Source organism: Rhinoderma darwinii, chromosome 9 (genome assembly GCF_050947455.1).
Source record: "Rhinoderma darwinii isolate aRhiDar2 chromosome 9, aRhiDar2.hap1, whole genome shotgun sequence".
Taxonomy (NCBI): domain Eukaryota; kingdom Metazoa; phylum Chordata; class Amphibia; order Anura; family Rhinodermatidae; genus Rhinoderma; species Rhinoderma darwinii.
The window spans coordinates 34,506,354-34,528,105 of record NC_134695.1 but is presented as its reverse complement, the minus strand read 5'-3'; positions in this window follow the sequence as shown (position 1 = coordinate 34,528,105).

The window sequence follows — 21,752 nt, the reverse complement described above, 5'->3', positions numbered from 1 at the left end:
ACACCCCAGACCCCTTAAACTAATACAGAGCCCCAGACCCCCTAAATACAGACCACTTAAACTAACAGACCCCAGAGCCCCTAAATACATACCCCAGACCCCTTAAACTAATGCAGACCCCTTAAATACAGACCCCAGACCAGACTTCTTGAATACAGATTACAGACCTGACCCACTAAATTAATACAGACCCCAGACATCCTAAATACAGACCCCAGACCAGACCCCCTAAACACAGACCCCCAGACCCCTTAAATTAGTACAGACCCCCTAAATACAGACCCCATAAATTAACACAGACCCCAGACCAGACTCCCTAAATAGAGACTCTCAGACCCCTTAAACTAATACAGACCTCTTAAACTAATACGGACCCCATACCAGACCACCTAAATACAGACCCCAGACCAGACCACCTAAATACAGACCCCAGACCAGACCCCCTAAATACAGACCCCAGACCCCTTAAATACATACCCGCTAAATACAGACCCCCTAAATACAGACCCCTAAACACAGACCCCAGACCACTTAAACAAATCCATGATCCCCTTATATTTACCTAGCACCTCACCTCACAATCTTCCTTATTACTGCTGTTGTAGGACCAGCAGGTCCCTAATCAGTAACAAGAACTGCAGATATAAAGTCATGTAACCTTATGTTTGATGGTCATTTACAGGACATACACAATGCCATTTTGTCGCCTTCTTTTGCTGCGATTCGCAGCAAAATCGTGGCAGAATCGCTTTGTACTTGGGGCGATCATGGGCCCCCCGGGAGACTCGAGCCCCGGGCGGCCGCCCAAAATGCCTAATGATGATCTGTCATTGGTATCACTTTATACAAGAAATGGGTACGCTGTGTAGCACTATATATAAGAGGGGGGAGCGCTGTGTGGTACTATATACAAGAAGGGGGAAGCGCTGTGTAGCACTATATACGAGAAGGGGGAGTGCTGTGTGACACTATATACAAGGGGGGATAGCTCTGTGTAGCACTATATACAAGGGTGAACACTGTGTGACACTATATACAAAGGGGAGCTCTGTGTGACACTATATACAAGGGGGAGCGCTGTGTAACACTATATATAAGGGAGTAGCGCTGTGTATCACTACATACAAGGGTGGGCGCGCTGTGTGACACTATATACAAGGGGGAAGCGCTGCATGACACTATATACAAGGGGGAAACGCTGTGTGACACTATATACAATAGGGGAAGCGTTATGTGACACTTTATACAAGGGGGAGCGCTGTGTAACACTATATAAAAGAGGGAAGGGCTGTGTAGCACTATATACAAGGGGGAAGCGCTGTGTGACACTATATACAAGGGGTAGCGCTGTGTGACACTATTTACAAGAGGGGAGTGCTCAGGGGCATAGCTAAAGGCTCATGGGCTCGGGTGCAAGAATTCAGCTTGGGCCCCCCTACGCCTCCCCAACACCACCATCATCAGACTCCTGCGCGCACCTATGCCCAGACGCCTTGCCCAACAGCCCCCATAGTATAATGCCCCCACACAGTATAATGCTCCCATAGCTGCCCCGACACAGTATAATGGCCCATAACGTATAATGGCCTCCATAACAGCCCCATACCGTATAATGCTCCCCATATCAGCCCCCCCCACAGCATAATGCCCCACATAGCTGCCCCCATACATTATAGCGCCCCCCATATTAGCCCCGATACAGTATAATGCCCCCCATATCAGCTCCCCATACAGTATAATGCCCCCATATCAGCTCCCCATCTAGTAAAATGCCCCCTATCTCAGCTCCCCAGACAGTACAATGCCCCCATATGAGCTACCCATACAGTACAATGCCCCCATATGAGCTTCCCATACAGTATAATGCCCCCCATATGAGCTCCCCATACAGTATAATGCCCCCCATATCAGCTCCCCATACAGTATAATGCCCCCCATATCAGCTCCCATACAGTATAATCCCCCCATATCAGCCTCCATACAGTATAATTCCCCCATATCAGCCCCTCATACAGTATAATTCCCCCATATCAGCCCCTATACAGTATAATTCCCCCATATCAGCCCCCATGCAGTATAATGCCCCCCCATCTTATCAGCCCCATGCCATATCAGCCTCCCATGCAGTATAATGCCCCCCCCCCGCGCAATATCAACCCCCATATAGTATAATGCCCCCATATGTGCATAATAGAAAACAAGCATAAATACTTACCTATCCTCGTTCCCACGCCGGGTGGAGGATCCTTCGCCTCCTCCGGTGTGTGCTATGAGTGACCCGGCGCAGACAGGCGCGATGATGTCGCTACATCCCGCCAGCCTGCGTTGAGCCGCTCAGGGCACAGTGAATGCTGGAGCAACCAGACGTCAGCTCCTTGCTCCAGCATTGAATGGAACCGGGACCTTAGTGAGTGACTCGCGACCCCCTGGAGGTCTTCACACAAATCCCCAGGGGGACGCGAACCCACAGTGTGTTATGTATTGTGTTGTATTGTGCAGTTTGCGGTGGAGAGAGGAGGGGGGCTGTAATTTAACGTGCCCCCCCCCTCTCCTCCGCAAACAGCACAATACAACACAATACATTATAAGGCAACACAACACAATACATTACAAGCCAACACAATACATTACATTACAAGACAACACAATAGAACACAACGAATTACAGACTCTGCAGCTCACTTGAGTCCTCCGCACCGGCTCTTCCACTGCATTGGCTGTAAGACGTGTCATGTGACAACACGGTCACATGGTACACTAAGTGTACCATGTGACCGTAACCAGGAAGTGCCGACTTCACGGCACAGAAAATGTATTTAACAAGCATGTGGTATGGCAACGGAGGGCCGTGGTCCCCCAGGCTTAGGGGCCTGTTTACAAATGCGACCGCTGCGACCCCTATAGCTACACCACTGGGAGCGCTGTTTGACACTATATGCAAGGGGGAGCGCTGTATAGCACTATATACCAGGGGGAGCGCTGTGTAGCACTATATACAAGGGGAAAAAACGCTTTGTAGCGCTATATACGAGGGGGGATCGCCGTGTAGCACTATATGCAAGGGGGAGAAGGGCTGTGTGACAATACATACAATAGGGGAGGCGCTTAAAGGCACTATATACTAGGGGGGATGCGCTGCGTGACACTATATAAAAGGAGGGAAGCGCTGTGAGGCACTATATACTAGGGGGAGCATTGTGAAGCACTATATACAAGGGGGGATGCCCTTTGCGACACTATATACAAGGGGGGAAGCTGTGTGACACTATATACAAGGGGGAGCGCTGTGTAGCACTATATGCAAGGGGGACCGCTGTGCAGCGCTATCTATATGTGGCTGTGTGTGGCGCTGTTTACAGGGGATGTTTGTGATGCTATCTACAGGGGGTCTGTGTGGGGCTATCTATAGGGGGTCTGTGCAATCTACTGGGGGTGTGTGTGGCGTTTTCTACATGTGGGGTTTGTCACTATTTACAGGGGGATGTGTGTAGCGCTGTCTACAGGGGGTGTGTGGGCGCTATTTACATGGTGGGTGTGGCACTATCTACAGAGGGCACTGTGTATGTGGTGCTTTACTTTACAGTCTGTGACAATTCAATTCATGGGCACAGTGTTTGGTACTATTTTACTCAGAGGCGAAGTGTTTGGTGCTATTATTTTTAGGGACACAGTGTGTGTCACCATGATAAATTTATCTTCGTTTATAGGTGTGGAAATGTTGAAAAGTGATGAGCCGAAGACATCTGAGTGGCAAATTCTGCAGAAATGGATCATGGCCGGAAGGAGTTGTCATGAAGTCTGGACCGGATGGAGAAGAGAAGAGGAAACAAAACTACTAGAATCTGAGACATCGTCACCTGTGAGTCACTTGATTTATAGAGAATCTGTCACCTCTCCTGGCATGTTTATTATAGGAAATTCTTGTATTTCACAAAAAGTTTTTGTGCAGTCCAGGACTGATAGAGAAATTGGTGTTACCTTTCCCCTTGTCAAGGGGATGTGTCCTTGCACAGTGTGATGTAAGGACACAGCCCTTTGACAAGGGGAATCGTAACACCCATTTGTTAATGTTTGCACAAAAAGGTAGTGTTAACAATAGTTACAGCGCGGCAGGGCAGCGGTGGAGAAGGGCTGCCCAAATTTGGGTAACAGCCCAGGGCCTATGGACTACTTAATTCACCACTGGGTATGAGGGCTTATTTTTTGTGGGGTGAGCTGTAGTCTCTATTGGTATTATTTTGGGGTACATGACTTTTTGATCACTTTTTATTCTATTTTTTTGTGGACGATGAAGTCACCAAAAAACAACGATTCTGGCGTTTCAATCTTTTATTTTTTTACGGTGTACACTGTGTGGACTAAATAATGATATATTGTAATAGTTTTGACTTTTACAGCACCGTCGATACCAGTTATGTTAATTTTTGCATTTGTTTACATTGTGCTTGGGGGAAAATGGGAAAAGGTTTATTTTTTTAACTTTTAATATATTTTTTTATTATATATATTAAACTTTATTTTACTGTATTTAACTTGTCCCCCTAGGGGACTTGAACCAGCGATTGTTGGATTGCTTGCATGATATGCTGCAATAGCAATGTAGTGCAGTATATCGTTACACTGACACTCTCCTATGAAGCCCTGCTGGAGAAGTACAAGGATGGCAGACAATCTTCATGCCATGCCAACCAACGGCACCCGGTGACGCATTTCTAGAATTTTAAATGCCGCGGTCGCTATTTACCACGCAATTTAACGGGTTAAATGAGTGATATCGCGCTCGAGCCGGATCCCGCTTGGTACACTGAAGTGTCATCTGTAAGATATTGCTGACACGCTCGTTCATACTACTCCACCCAACGAGCGCCGTATATATACGGCAGATGAGGGGAAGGGATTAAAGGTTAAGGCTTCCACTCTTAGGACCTTTTTTAAACTTTTTATTCTGCCCTGGTGTACATCACCAATAATAAACTATCTATTAGTAACAAGGGAAAGGTATGGACGGAAAAAATAAGAGGGCAAAAAGTTATCTGGATTCCTAGATCTCTAAATAAAATGAATATACCGGCAAGAGCAGGCATAAATTGCCTAAAAGGAAATATAAGGTGAACAGTCCCCTCATTTAGAACACCCTATTGCAAATTGTCAGATCCCATTTACTTTTTTTGTTAAATTTTACTTTTACTAAATGGGAATAAGTTTAGGTATAATGGAATGTCACCATTGCTTCGGATGCTCACTTCAGTTGGAGCTTAGATAGGTATCACTTTATTCATATCCTTTTAATTTTTTATTTTAATACCATAGTACACTTTCTACTGTACTTGCACGACCCCTAGAAGAGCTGGACTGACGTCAGTGAAACGTATGTCGGGACGAACCCGACATTAGAGCAGGAAAACCTCAGTTGAGGGAAAAGTTCAAGTTGAGCATTGCTATATGCGGCACATCTACATTATTGCTGTAATTCACACAATATGATTTGCACAATATGCCTACCACATTGAAGGAGTCTTCAAGTCATGCCACAGATTTTCAACTGGGTTGATGTTTGAGCTTTGTCTAGGCCATTCCAAGACATTTAAATGTTTCCCCTTAAATCAATCCAGTGTAGCTTGAGCTGAATGTAGCGTCCCACTAGAACACTACTAGTAGATAATTGGTTAATTTTTTATACTGTTTTATATGATTCTACATATTTATAGATTTATAGGAAAGTTATTGAACATTGACAGCCAAGACACTGTTGTTTCCACTGTAATTTGCACTGTTTACCTTTTTTTGCTGAGAAATACTGTAATGTGCCTTTAACACGTGTTGGACATGAATGTTACTAGCTTTGGCATTTCCCCTCCCTGTCTAGTGGGAGTTCAGTTTAGCTTAGGATGGATGTAAGAAGAGGCGCACAGAGGAACATTCTGTGAAGAGAAGTTTTCCCTAAGCCTCACAGGCACGACTGGGTTATAGGCCTGGCTCAGCAGCTTTGGCAGTGGTCTGCAACTCGCAGTTATGAATCGCGGGAAAATTGAGATATATGGGCACCCTACCATTGGGAACTGCATAGCACAGAAAGTGACATTTGAGGAATTGAATCAGAGCAACAGAATTGCGGAATTTGAGATTGCAATTGAGATTTGGGAATCCTTGCTCCAGCACGGTCAGCCCATTGTTGGAAAACTATTTTATCAGAACTGTGCGCCTCCATCTTGGAAGTTTTCTGCAACTTTCTATCAGTAAAGGAACTGTGAGTTTATTTGTTCCACTTTACTACAGTCTCCTGCCTATCATTTTCACTACCCCATAAAGGGCACCCCACCTTTTACCAACCAGGATACATTTACAATGGGTGTGCGACTGGGGAACAACTGCCACCATCATCCAAGTTCAACCCCCTCATCACCGTGCCTGCCCTAGAAGCGTGAGATGTCTAGTGGAGATGGGCCCTGCCTCCGTGAACACCGTGACCAGACCTTGATAGAGGATTACTACTCCCAATGTCCTCCCTGCCGTCTGTCCCACTGGGTCAAACCACACTGCCCCTGGGTTGCTGAATGTATGCTTAGGGTCATTGTCCTGCTGGAAGGTGAATCTCTGTTCCCGTCTCAAATCTCTGGCAGACTGAAACAGGTTTTCCTCAAAATTTGCCCTGTATTTACTGCCATCCATTTCTTCTCCAATTCTGACCAGTTTTCCAAACCCTGCCAATTAAAGGCATCCCCACAGCATGATGCTGCCCCCATGATTTTTAGGAATTCCCTCATCTCTACAGGTGTAACTTGAAGCTCCTGGGACCAAATGCTAAATTTATAACAGGGCCCCACCTACCACATATCATTTATAATACTGGTGTCTTCTTACCATTTGTGGCTGAGGAGCTTTTGGGAGCTTTCAGGGTCCAAGGCCTGGCTGCAACTGCTACCTCTGCACCTCCTACAGCTACGCCCCTGTTCATCTCTTATCTTTAGCAAAAACTGACACTTTACTATCAATCCCATCCACAAGGTTATTAACCTTCCACAAGGTCATAAAATTGCTCTAAGATTTTTATCTGGACCAGGATAATAAGCAAAGGAATATTTTTATGTGTGCTGCGCATACAATGGTCCGGAGCCAAAGAGCAACTGACTCAGGAGCGAGGAGGGCAAGTGTATGTAGCAGTTGTAACAGGCACTTGTGTTGTTTTACCTATTGTAAACTACATAGTCCCTAGTTACTACAGTAACTGTTGTTAGACGTGGTGCCGGGTGCCATGTGCTTCAGGGTCTAGTTGCAACTGTGACCGCTGCAATCCCTATAGCTACGCCACTGCACCTGCCTAATATTGTGCAGGTCCCCATCGTGCTGTCAAAAGAGTTCTGACCTATCGATGTATGGACTCCACAAGAGTTTTTAAAGTGTCCTGTGATATCTGACAACCATGGATCGGTCCTGTTTTTACAGCACATCCACCAGATGCTCGATTTGATTGAGGTCTGGGAAATTTGGAGGTCAAGTCAACAGCTTTAACTCTTTGTCATATTCTGAAACCATTCCTGAATTATTTGTTTTGTGTGGCAGGGGGCTTTATCATAGCGAAAGATGCCACTGTCATGAAAATGTGTACTTGGTCTACAACAATGATTAGGTAAGTGGTACATGTCAAAGTAACATCCACATGAATGCCGGGACCAAAGGTTTTCCAGCAAAACATTTCCCAGAGCATCACACTGCTTTCGCCGGCTTGCCTTCTTCTCTTAGTGCATCTTGGTGCCATCTCCTCCCCAGGTAAATGACACACATGTACCTTGTCATCCACATGATGTAAAAGAAAACGTGATTCATCAGACAAGCCCATTTGCTTTCACTGCTCAATGCTCCAAACACACAAAGCTGATATGAACTGTGTGTTTTTACGTCTTTCTATCATAGCCAGAATTAACTTTTGTGCTACAGTAGCTCTTCTGAGGGATTGGACCAGATGTGCTACTCACTTCTCTACCCCTTTGCTACCCCTTCGCTACCCACATGCTTCACTGACCCTTGGTCGCAGATGATCCTTGCGACACTTTCATTGGACCAAGTTTGGTAGGTACTAACCACTGTATACTCTGAACATCACACAAGATCTGCTGTTTTGAAGATGCCCTAACCCAGTAGTCTAGCCATTCCAATTCGGCCCTTGCCAAAGTTGCTCAGGTCCTTACGCTTGCCCATTTTTCCTGCTTGCAACACATCAACCTTAAGAACTGGCTGTTTACTTGCTGCCTAATATATCCATTGCAATAAGCTAATCAATGTTTATCACTTCCCCTGTCAGCAGTTTTAATATTAAGGCGGAAAGATGTAAAGAGCAGAAATAACCATAACAGACAGTGCCTTTTTTACAGCCCCCCCCCTGTAGATATCTACAGGGGGGGCTGTATGGCGTTATCTACAGGGGGGCTGTATGGCGTTCTCTACAGGGGGGGCTGTATGGCGTTATCTACAGGGGGGGCTGTATGGTGTTATCTACAGAGGGGTCAGTATGGAGTTATCTACAGGGAGCTGTATGGCGTTATCTACAGGGGGGGCTGTATGGCGTTATCTACAGGGGGCTGTATGGCATTATCTACAGGGGGGCTGTATGGTGTTATCTACAGAGGGGTCTGTATGGAGTTATCTACAGGGAGCTGTATGGCGTTATCTACAGGGGGGGCTGTATGGCGTTATCTATAGGGGGCTGTATGGTGTTATCTACAGGGGGGCTGTATGGCATTATCTACAGAGGGCTGTATGGCGTTATCTACAGGGGGCTGTATGGCGTTATCTACAGGGGGCTGTATGGCGTTATCTAAAGGGGGCTGTATGGCGTTATCTACAGGGGGGCTGTATGGCGTTATCTACAGGGGGCTGTATGGCGTTATCTAAAGGGGGCTGTATGGCGTTCTCTACAGGGGGGGCTGTATGACGTTCTCTATGGGGGGGCTCTATGGCGTTCTCTACAGAGGGGGCTGTGTGGCGCTCTCTACATAGGGGGCTGTATGGCGCTCTCTACAGGGGGGGGCTGTATGGCGTTCTCTACAGAGGGGGCTGTATAACGCTCTCTACAGGGGGGGGCTGTATGGCGTTCTCTACAGAGGGGGCTGTATGGCGTTATCTATAGGGGGGCTGTATGGCGTTCTCTACAGAGGGGGCTGTATGGCGTTCTCTACAGGGGGGCTGTATGGCGCTCTCTACAGGGGGGGGCTGTATGGCGTTCTTTACATAGGGGGCTGTATGGCATTATCTACAGGGGGGCTGTATGGTGTTCTCTACAGTGGGGCTGTATGGCGTTCTCTACAGGGGGGCTGTATGGCGTTCTCTACAGGGGGGCTGTATGGCGTTCTCTACAGGGGGGCTCTATGGCGTTCTCTACAGGGGGGCTGTATGGCGTTCTCTACAGAGGGGGCTGTATGGCGTTATCTACAGGGGGGCGTTAGCGCCATACAGCCCCCTCTGTAGATAATGCCATACAGCCCCCCCTGTAGAGAACGCCATACAGCCCCCCTGTAGGGAACGCCATACAGCCCCCCTGTAGAGAACGCCATACAGCCCCCCTGTAGATAATGCCATACAGCCCCCTATGTAAAGAACGCCATACAGCCCCCCCTGTAGAGAGCGCCATACAGCCCCCTCTGTAGAGAACGCCATACAGCCCCCCCTGTAGAGAGCGCCATACAGCCCCCTCTATAGAGAACGCCATACAGCCCCCCCTGTAGAGAACGCCATACAGCCCCCCCTCCAAAAAAAATCCGACCTACAGTGTGTCCTACTAAAAGACATGTATCCCCTATCCACAGGATAGGGGATACATTTGTGATCGCTGGCAGCGATAGGGAGACCGGGGGACTGAAAGTCCCACGAAGTTCTCCATGACTAACCTCTGACTTCCGGTGTCTGCGCAGCTCACTAAAAATGAAAGGAGCGCTGGTTACGCATGCGCACAAGCGCGACCGGCGCTCCATTCATTTCTACGTAGCTGCCGACACAGACCCCGGAAGTCCGAGGTTTGTGATGGAGAACTTCAGGGGACTTTCAGTCCCCCGTTCTCCCTATTAATGCCAGCGATCACACATGTATTCCCTATCCTGTGGATAGGGGATACATGTCTTTTGTCTAATAGCAGAGCGGGGAGATACCTCCCTGCTCTGCCGTAGTGTTCAGTGGCGTCGCGCTGTAGCAGTCATAGCGGCTGCTAGCGGAGCCTCCGGCCATGGTGGGGGCCCGCACCGGCGGGCGACACGGGCGCCCTCATGCCGCGGGCCCCGTAGCAGCCACTACGGCTGCTATAGCGGTAGTTACGCCACTGAGTAGTATTATGTCATACTCTGATATTTTTAGTAATGTAGAACAAACATAAACCAAAATATCATTGTGAATGTCACAGCAGTATGAGCAGATTCGGTAAAAATCAACCGGTGACAAGTGAAAGTCAAGGCTTGACTTTCACTTGTCACCGGGTGATTAGAGAGTGGCCAAAATTTGTTAAAGGGGTTGTCCCAAGTTGATAAATGGAGCTATAAAGCTCCCCCATGTAAAAATAAGAAGAATTCTAATTACCTGTCCGTCGTCCAGCGATGTCGTTTTCTTGATATCGTTGATTGAAGTTGCGGTCGGTCCCTCTTTGTATCCTGCTCGTTGCCTAGGTTCCCGGCCACCGCTATTTACCTTTAGCGGTGGCCGCGCATGCGTAATGACATCCTCTGCGCCCTGAGCAGAGGATGTAATTTGCTCGTGAACGCGCATCTCGGCGCTTCTCGGCGCATGCGCAGAAGATGCAGTGGAAGGCACCCGTCGCAAGGAGGTCTGCGCTCCGCTAAAGGTAAGTGTGTATATGTCTGTGTGTGTGTGTGTGTGTGTGTGTGTGTGTCTGTGTATATATGGGTGTGTTTGTGTATATGTGTTTGTGTGTGTGTGTTTATGTGTGAGTGTATATATGGGTGTATTTGTGTGTATGTGTATATGTTTGTGTATATTTTTGTGTATATGTGTGTGTGTTTGTGTGTGTGTGTGTATGGGTGTGTTTGTTTATATGTTTGTGTGTATGTTTGTGTGTGTGTGTGTTTTTGTATGTGTGGGTTTGTGTATATATGGGTGTGTTTGTGTACATATGTTTGTGTGTATATGTTTGTGTGTATATGTGTGTGTTTGTGTATATATGGGTGTGTTTGTGCATATGTGTATAGGTTTGTGTGTATGTTTGTGTGTGTTTTTGTATACGTGTGTGTGTTTGTGTATATATGGGTGTGTTTGTGTATATATGGGCGTGTTTGTGTATATTTGGGTGTGTGTGTATATGTGTGTGTGTGTGTGTGTGTGTGTGTGTGTGTGTGTATATATGGGTGTGTTTGTGTATATGTTTGTGTGTGTGTGTGTTTTTGTATATGTGTGGGTTTGTGTTTGTGTATATATGGGTGTGTTTGTGTACATATGTTTGTGTGTATATGTGTATATGTTTGTGTGTATATGTGTGTGTTTGTGCATATGTGTATAGGTTTGTGTGTATGTTTGTGTGTGTTTTTGTATACGTGTTTGTGTATATATGTGTGTGTTTGTGTATATATGGGCGTGTTTGTGTATATATGGGCGTGTTTGTGTATATATGGGTGTGTTTGTGTATATGTTTGTGTGTGTGTGTGTGTGTTTTTGTATATGTGTGGGTTTGTGTTTGTGTATATATGGGTGTGTTTGTGTACATATGTTTGTGTGTATATGTGTATATGTTTGTGTGTATATGTGTGTGTTTGTGTATATATGGGTGTGTTTGTGCATATGTGTATAGGTTTGTGTGTATGTTTGTGTGTGTTTTTGTATACGTGTGTGTTTGTGTATATGTGTGTGTTTGTGTATATATGTGTGTGTTTGTGTATATATGGGCGTGTTTTTGTATATATGGGCGTGTTTGTGTATATATGGGCGTGTTTGTGTATATATGGGCGTGTTTGTGTATATATGGGTGAGTTTGTGTACGTATGTTTGTGTGTATATGTGTGTGTATATATATGTGTGTGTGTGTGTGTGTGTGTATATGTGTGTGTGTATATGTGTGTGTATATATGGGTGTGTTTGTGCATATGTGTATATGTTTGTGTGTATATGTTTGTGTATTTTTGTATATGTATATTTGTGTGTTTGTGTACATGTGTTTGTGTATATGTTTGTGTGTATGTGTGTTTTTTGGAGTTTATGTGTGTGTGTTTGTGTATATATGGGTGTGTTTGTGCATGTGTATATGTTTGTGTGTTTTTGTATATGTGTGTGTTTGTGTATATGTGTGTTTGTGTATATATGGGTGTTTGTGTATATGTGTGTGTGTATATGTGTGTGTTTGTGTATATGTGTGTGTTTGTGTATATGTTTGTGTATATATGGGTGTTTGTGTACATGTGTTTGTGTGTATATGTGTGTGTTTGTGTATATGTTTGTGTGTATGTGTTTATGTAATATATGGGTGTGTGTTTATATGTGTTTGTGTATATGTTTGTGTGTGGTTGTTTGTGTGTGTGTAGGTGAGTATAAGTATCGGTATTGTTCACATTGATAACTTTTTTTTATGTTGTTGCAGATTTTGATGTACCAATTGGACTACGTCTTCGATTCGTTGGACTACTGCGTAGATCTAAGTTTTTTGACAATTTTAATAAAATGGTTAACGAGGGTTTTGTTGGGGATTTCTTATTTCAATAAAAAAAAATTGTCTTTGTGTTTTTTTTCCAAACTTTATTAGTGCCTAGATAATGGTAGTTGGCTGATTGACAGCGTCCATTATAAAGGCGGTACTTAGTGTTAGCCGGTGCAGAGGCTAGCACTAACCACCCATTATTACCCCGGTACCCACCACCACCAGGGGTGCCGGGAAGAGCTTGGTACGATCCAGTACCCGACCATCTGTTGTGATGGTCGGGTACTGGGGCGGCCGTAGGCTGGTATTATGAGGCTGGGAAGGGCCAAAAACAGTGGACCTTCCCACCCTTGTAATGCTAGGCTGCTGCTGCTGTGTTGTATCGGGCTGGTTATAAAAATGTGGGGGACCCCCACGTCGTTTTTTTTTTAAAATTTAACAATAGACGTTGGGTCCCCCACATTTTTAATAACCAGCCATATACAAGGCCGCAGCAGCCTGGCATTACACGGGTGGGAGGGGCCACTGGTTTAGTACATTCCCAGGCTAATAACACTGTGTTTGTGGCTGGTTATGATAAATTGGGTGGAACCCCATGTCTTTTTAATAAAAATAATAAATAAATAATAAAAAAAAATGACGTGGGGTCCCCCGCATTTTTATAACCAGCCAGATACAACACAGCAGCAGCAGCCTAGCATTACAAGGGTGGGAAGGTCCACTGTTTTTGGCCCTTCCCAGCCTCATAATACCAGCCTGCGGCTGCCCCAGGGCCCGACCATCACAACAGATGGTCGGGTACTGGATCGTACCCAGCTCTTCCCGGCACCCCTGGTGGTGGTGGGTACCGGGGTAATAATGGTGTTTAGTGTTAGCCTCTGTACCGGCTAACACTAAGCCTCCCCTTAGTAATGGACCTTGTCACTCAGACAGCGGCCATTACTAAAGTGATAGTAATAAAACTTGAAAATAAAACACAAAGATATAGATAAAATATTTTATTGAAATAAAGCACCCCCAACACAACCCTCATTAACCATTTTATTGATGAAAAAAAAGCGTCATCTAAGTAGTCCTCGAAACCGAAGTAGTCCAAACACCAAACCTGTAAAAAATCAAAAATATAAGAAAAAAAATGAAATAATTTATACATTTATACAAACAAACATACATACATACATGCAAACATACATGCACATATACACATACAAACATGACAACATACATACATGCAAACATACATGCATACATACATACATGCAAACATACATACATGCAAACATACATACATGCAAACATACATACATGCAAACATACATACATGCAAACATACATACATGCAAACATACATACATGCAAACATACATACATGCAAACATACATACATGCAAACATACATACATGCAAACATACATACATGCAAACATACATACATGCAAACATACATACATGCAAACATACATACATGCAAACATACATACATGCAAACATACATACATGCAAACATACATACATGCAAACATACATACATGCAAACATACATACATGCAAACATACATACATGCAAACATACATACATGCAAACATACATACATGAAAACATACATACATGCAAACATACATACATGAAAACATACATACATGCAAACATACATGCACATATACACATACAAACATGACAACATACATACATACAAGAAAACACATACAAGCAAACATACATACATGCAAACATACATACATGCAAACATACATGCAAACATACAGAAATGCAAACATACATGCATACATACATGCAAACATACATACATGAAAACATACATACATGCAAACATACATGCACATATACACATACATGCACATATACACATACAAACATGACAACATACATACAAGCAAACATACATACATACATACAAGCAAACATACATACATACAAGAAAACGTACATACATACATACAAGCAAACATACATACATACAAGCAAACATACATACAAGCAAACATACATACAAGCAAACATACATACATACATACATACATACACATACAAACATGACAACATACATACAAGAAAACATACATATACATACATACATACATACATGCAAATATACACATACATGACAACATACATACAAAAATAAACTCACCTAAGACGTTCCCACGAAGAGCTGAAAGGTCCCGTCACTTTTCGTCTTACTGCTCCCATTCACAATAACATAGCGGTGGGCGCAGATGACGTAATCACGGGTGCCTGATATGATTACGTCATCAGCGCCACAACGCATTGTTACTATGAATGCGAGCGGCGCCAAGAAGAAGGAAGATGGCAAGTGACGGGGCCGTTCAGAGCGCCGTTAGAACGTCTTAGGTGAGTTTATTTTTTTTATATATTTTTAGTTGTTCGCCGGGTGCTGATGCAGCACCGATGCGGCGGGTACACAAATTACATGTAGTGACAGGGGGGGGGGGAGAGAGAAGTTGTTTGCCGAAACGGGGTGAATGTAGTGTAGTGTAGTGTAGTGTAGTGTAATGTAGTGTAGTGTATTGTAGGGTTGATGACATTCACGATAAGTTCGTCTCAATCGGGCTTACCATGCCCGCTTGAGACGAACATTCTCCCGATGTTGCTAGAACTACAGTATCTAGCAACATCGGGAGCGCGCACACTGCAGAGCAGAGCGGCTTGATTGACATCAAGCCGCTCACGCCCCTTTTTAGAAAAGATAACCAGCACTTGCTGAGTTATCAAGTGTAAAAAAAAGGCACTTAGGAAATGAATTTTTAAAATTTTTTAACAGCAAATGTTTTAAAATTCATTTCCTGCTTAGAATGTTTTAAAAAAAAAAAAATTGAGTCAACTTGGGACAACCCCTTTAAGTTACAAGATACAGTATAATTTGTCCTATTCTAATCAATTTCCTTGCTAACCATAATTTTTACTTTATCCTCTTAAAAAAGAAATCACAGTTTAACCCCTTGGAGACACAGTCAGTTTTGACCTTATGGACACAGTCTTTTTTTTTTTCAAATCGGACATGTCATTTTCCGTGGTAATAACTTTGGAATGTTTTACTTCTCCAAACAATTCTGATATTGTGTTCTGAAATTGTACTTTATGTTAGTGGTAAAATTTGGTCTATATATTCATTGTTTACTTGTGAAAAACACCAAAACTTTTAAAAAATATAGAAAAATATAAGTTTTTCTAAATTTAAATGTTTGTGCTTGTAAGACATAAAGTAAAACCACACATAATAGTTACTAGTTAACAATCATATGTCTACTTTATGTTGACATCATTTTTTGAATGCCTTTTTATAATTCTAGGACTTTAGAAGGTTTATTACTTTAGTATTTTCTCACATTTTCAAGAAAATTAGCAAAACCAATTTTTTTCAGGTACCAGTTCTCTTCAAAAGTGGCTTTGAGCAGCGCAGTAGCTATAGGGGTCGCAGCGGTCGCAGTTGCGACCAGGCTCCTAAGCCTGGGGTGCACACGGGCCCCCGTTGCCATACAGCATGCTTCCTAAATAAATCTTCTGTGCCGTGAAGCCGGCACTTCCTGGTTACGGTCACATGGTACACTTAGTGTACCATGTGACCGCGTTGTCATGTGACACGTCTTCCAGACAGAGCAGTGGAAGAGTCGGTGAGGAGGACTCCAGGTAAGCTGCAGTCTGTAATGTAATGTATTGTGTTGTATTGTGCTGTTTGTGGTGGAGAGGGGGGGCCCATTAAATCACAGCCCCCCCCTCCACCGCAAACTGCACAATACAACACAATACAGTATAGTAGCACATGACTATGAGAGCGGGGCTGCGGCTGTGTAATACAGTCATTGCCCCGCTCCTGAGTCTTGACATGTGTGCGCCGTCAGGATGATGCGATGCGGCCGGCGCTGCACTAATGAACTGCGGCACTGAAGACAGAACATGGCGGGCGCACTACAAAACACCCCCATGTTCTGTCTTCAGTGCCTGAACCGCCGCTCATTAGTGCAGCGCCAGCCGCATCACCTCATGCTGACAGCATTTCCACTTACTGTCAGGAGCGGGGCCATGGTTGTATTACACAGCCGCAGCCCCGCTCTATAACGGCGGAGATCAGAGAAACCTCTCATCTCCACCGCTATTCTCCTGAATGCTGCGATAAAAGCTGACTGCAGCATTCAGGGGAAAATGAGAAGGGGAGATGCCCCTTGGATCGCATCACAGGAATTCCTGTGGCGCAATTGAGGGCCATACCATATATGGGCAGACAGGCCAGGGTCTATTGAAGGACCCGAGGTCTGTCTTACCATATTTCCTGTTAGGGCATAATGAGGTATGTCCTAAGAACTGCCTGTGTACTATCAGTACACAGGATAATGTACTGGCATATATCTGATATATGCCAGTACATTAACCCCTTAATGACCGGGCCATTTTGCACGTTAATGACCAAGGATTATTTTTTGTTTTTTCACGGTTGCATTCCAAGAGTCGTAACTTTTTTTTTATTCCGTCGACATAGCCGTATAAGGGCTTGTTTTTTGCGGGACGAGTTGTAGTTTGTATTTGCACCATTTTTAGATGCTTACAATATATTGATAAACTTTTATTAACTTTATTTTAGGAGAGAATTGAAAATAAGCAGCTATTCCAGCATTAATTTTCACGTTATAAATTTACGCCGTGTACTATGCAGCGTAAATAACATGTTCACTTTATTCTATGGGTCGGCACGATTACGGGGATACCAAATATGTATAGGTTTTATATGTTTTTCCTACGTTTGCACAATAAAAACCCTTTTAGAAAAAAATTACTTGTTTTTGCATCGCCGCATTCCAAGAGCCGTCATTTTTTTATTTTTCCGTCGATGTAGCCATATGTGGGCTTGATTTTTGCGGGCCAATGTGTAGTTTTCATTAGTACTATTTTGGGGTACATAGGACTTATAGATTAACTTTTATTTTATTTTTTATGGGGGGAATGGGAGAAAAGAGAGAATTTTGCCGTTGTTTTTTGCGGTTTTTTTGGACGCCGTTCATCCGGCGGTTTAATTAATGTGTTAATTTTATTGGTCAAGTTGTTACGATCGCGGGGATACCATATATGTGTATGTGTGATTTGTTTTCACACTTTTACTGAATAAAACCACTTTTTGGGCAAAAAAAGTAGTTTTATTTGATTTTGACTGTAATTATTTTTTTTTTTTTCTACAAACTTTATTTAACTGATTGACATTTTTTTTTTTAAGTCCCATCAGGGGACTTCACTATGCGATGTGCCGATCGCATATATAATGCTTTGGTATACTTAGTATACCAAAGCATTATTGCCTGTCAGTGTAAAACTGACAGGCAACCTGTTAGGTCATGCCTCCGGCATCGCCTAACAGGCAGATGCTGAATGCAGACCTGGGGGTCTTTGTTAGACCCCCGGCTGTCATGGAAACCCGACGGCGACCCGCGATTTGTTTGCGGGGGCGCCGATCGGGTGACAGAGGGAGCTCCCTCCCTCTGTCAAACACATTAAATGCCGCTGTCACTATTGACAGCGGCATTTAATGGGTTAAACTGCCGGAATCGAAGCGCGCTTCGATTCCGGCAGTTGCAGCAGGAGCCAGGCTGAGTATAACAGCCGTGCTCCTGCTGCTGATCGCGTGGGTACAGTGACAGTACCCGCACCATCACAGGACGGATATATCCGTCCTCCTGCGCGAACTAGCAGCTGCTGAGGACGGATATATCCGTCCTTCGGCGTTAAGGAGTTAAAGTTTAAAAATAAAGTAAAAACAAGGTAATGTTAAATAAAAAAAATACACACACATTTTTGTTGCATCATTTATGATGTATACACTGTAAAATAATAAAATAAAAACTGCTTTCTATGACTTATTGTGAGGCACGAGGTGCGATGATGAATTTAACCTCCATGTGCCTCACATTAATAGTAATTAACCTCATACTGTACCTTACATATTAACCAATTATGACTGAGAAACATGATGGGGTTAATTACTATTAATGTGAGGCACATTCAAAATTCATCATCACACCTCGTGCCTCACATTAGAAAACGAAATAACTTTTTTTTTTTTTTACTGTTCGCAAAGTAAACGAAGTATCGGTATCGAAGTCAAATTTTGGTATCGTGACATCCCTACACTGTGGGTCGCGTCCCCCTGGGGGTTCGTGTGAAGACCTCCGGGGGGTCGCGAGTCACTCACCAAGGTCCCGGTTCCATTCAATACTGGAGCATGGAGCTGACATCTCCTTGCTCCAGCATTCACTGTGCCCTGAGCGGCTCGACGCATGCAGGCGGGATGTAGCTACATCATCGCGCCTGCCTGCACTGAGTCACTCATAGCACACACCGGAGGAGGCGAAGGATCCTCCACCCGACGTGGGAACGGGGATATGTAAGCAATTATGCTATTTTTCTATTATGCACATATGGGGGCATTATACTGTATGGGGGCTGATATGGGGGAATTATACTGTATGGGAGGCTGATACTGCGGGGGGGGGAATTATACTGCATAGGGGTTGATATGGGGGAATTATACTGCATGGGGGGCTGATATGGGGAGCATTATACGGTATGGGGCTGTTATGGGGGGGCATTATACGTTATGGGGCATTATACTGTGTGGGGGCATTATACTGTGTGGGGGCATTATACTGTGTGGGGGCATTATACTATGGGGGCTGTTGGGCAAGGCGTCTGGGCATAGGCACGCGCATGGGTCTGATTATGATGGTGGTGTTGGGGAGTGGTAGGGGGGCCCAAGCTGAATTCTTGCACCCGGGCCCATGAGCCTTTAGCTAAGGCCCTGGCTTTGAGGGCATATATATTAGAAACCCCTAATAAATCCCCCGCCTTTTTAAAACCTGAACTCATAACAGCATTTAGAATGCTTCTTAACCCTTTAGGCGTTTTACAGGATTTAAAGGGATTATGCGGGGACCAAAAATTATTAGCAGTGTACTCACTGCAGTAAGTTAGTACACTCGCTAATATACATTCCTGTCCCCCATCTTGCTAATTCTGAGATTTTCATAGATTTTTATAGCGCTGCCTGACGACCAGAAGTCAAGTTGCACAGCCATCTTTGATGACGATACGACTCTTTGTCATGCGATCGACCCCGCTGTTCTCCATGTACAAGCCGGAGCAGTAGTAAAGCGAGTACATGGAGTACAACGGGGTCGGTCATGTGATGAAGAGTCGTATCATTATCACTAGAGTTCCGGGCTATAAAAAATCTTTGAAAATCTCAGGATCAACTGGAATGTATGTTAGCGAGTGTACTCACATACTGCAGCAAGTACACTGCTAATATTTTAACTCCTTTAAAGTAAAGTGGAGGTAAAATTCTTTTTGTTTGCAGAAATTCAATATTAATCCATTTTTTTGTGTAACACAGAAGGCATTATTAAAGAAATACAACTCAATATTTATTGCCCAGATTCTGCTTCCCACATGTGGCCCCAGTGTGCTACTGGACTCAATCACAGGCTTTAGAAATAAAAGAGCACCTAGTGGATTTTAGGGCCTCCTTTTTATTAGAATATTTTTTTTGCACCATGTCCTGTTTAAAGAGGTCTTGTGGTGCCAAAACATAGGAAACACCCCCAAAAAGACAGAATTTTGGAAACCATACCCCAAAGGAATGCATCTAAAGTTATAGTGAGCATTTTGATCCCACAGTTTATGTGCTGAACAATAATAAGGAATAAAAAAAAAAGAACCCCAACATTTGTAAAGCAATTTCTTCCGAGTATGGTAACACCCCATTATGTGGTCAAAACTGCTGTTTGGACACCCAGCATAGATCAGCAAGAAAGAAGTGCAATTTGGCTTTTGGAAATAAAATGTTGCTGAAATGGTTTTTGGATGCCATGTTGCATTTGCAATGCCCCTGAAAGACCAAAAGAGTGGAAACCTCCCAAAAGTGACTTCATTTGGGAAACTACACCCCTTAAGGAATTAATCTAGAGATACATTTAGCATTTTAAGCCAACAGGTTTTTTGCTAAATTCATTTGAATTGAGTCATGAAAATCTAAATCTATATTTTTTCAAATAACACATATAATTTTTTATTTTCCACAAACTATTAAAAGCATAAAAACACCCCAATATTTGTAAAGTCATTTCTACAAAGTACAGTAATACCCCACACGTGATCATAAACTGCTGTTTGGACACACGGCAGGGCTCAGAATGGCAGGAGCGCTATTGGGCATGCAAGTTCTGCTGAATTGCTTTTTGGGGCACCATGTTGCATTTGCACAGCCCCTGAGGTACCAGTACATTGGGAACTACTGAGAAGTGACTCAATTTTGGAAAAAAAACACCCCTCTGGGCATTCATCTAGGGGTGAGGTGAGCATTTTGAACCACAGGTGTTTCAAAGATTTTATTAAAATTAGGCTAATGAAATAAAAAAAATTATGAGAAATACCCCACACAATGTGTTACTCAATTTTTCCTGTGTATGGAAATACCCCATATGTGGCCCAAAACCCCTGTTCTAAGGCTGTGTTTTTAATTCCCTGATGTTTTTAATTTATTTTACTGAAATAACTATTTGACTATTAGTCCACTAGTCTCTAATCATTTTAGAGATCCATATATACATATTCATAATAAAAAGCTAAACAAACAAAACCTAATCTAGCTTTTTTCTATATCTTTAAATAAAATCAATACAGTGGAAACACCGTATACACAAATTGTATAATATTACATAAGTTGTTGCTGTGTGCTCCCAAACTTGATGTTGTTATGAGTGTGTTAATTTAATGTACATTAGAAATCCACCTTTAACTCACTAGATGTACAGGTCCTTCTCAATGAATTAGAATATCATCAAAAAGTAAATTTATTTCTGTAATTCTATTCAAAAAGTGAAACTCATATATTATATAGATTCATTATACACAGGGTGATCTATTTCCAGCATTTTTTTCTTTTAATGTTGAGGATTATGGTAACAGTTAATGAAAACCCAAAATGTAGGCTCTCAGGAAATAGAATATTGGGTAAAAGTTGAAGATTGTAGACTGATGGTGTGACACTCTAATCAGCTAATCAACGCAAAACACTTGCAAAGGTTTCCTAAGCCTTTAACCCCT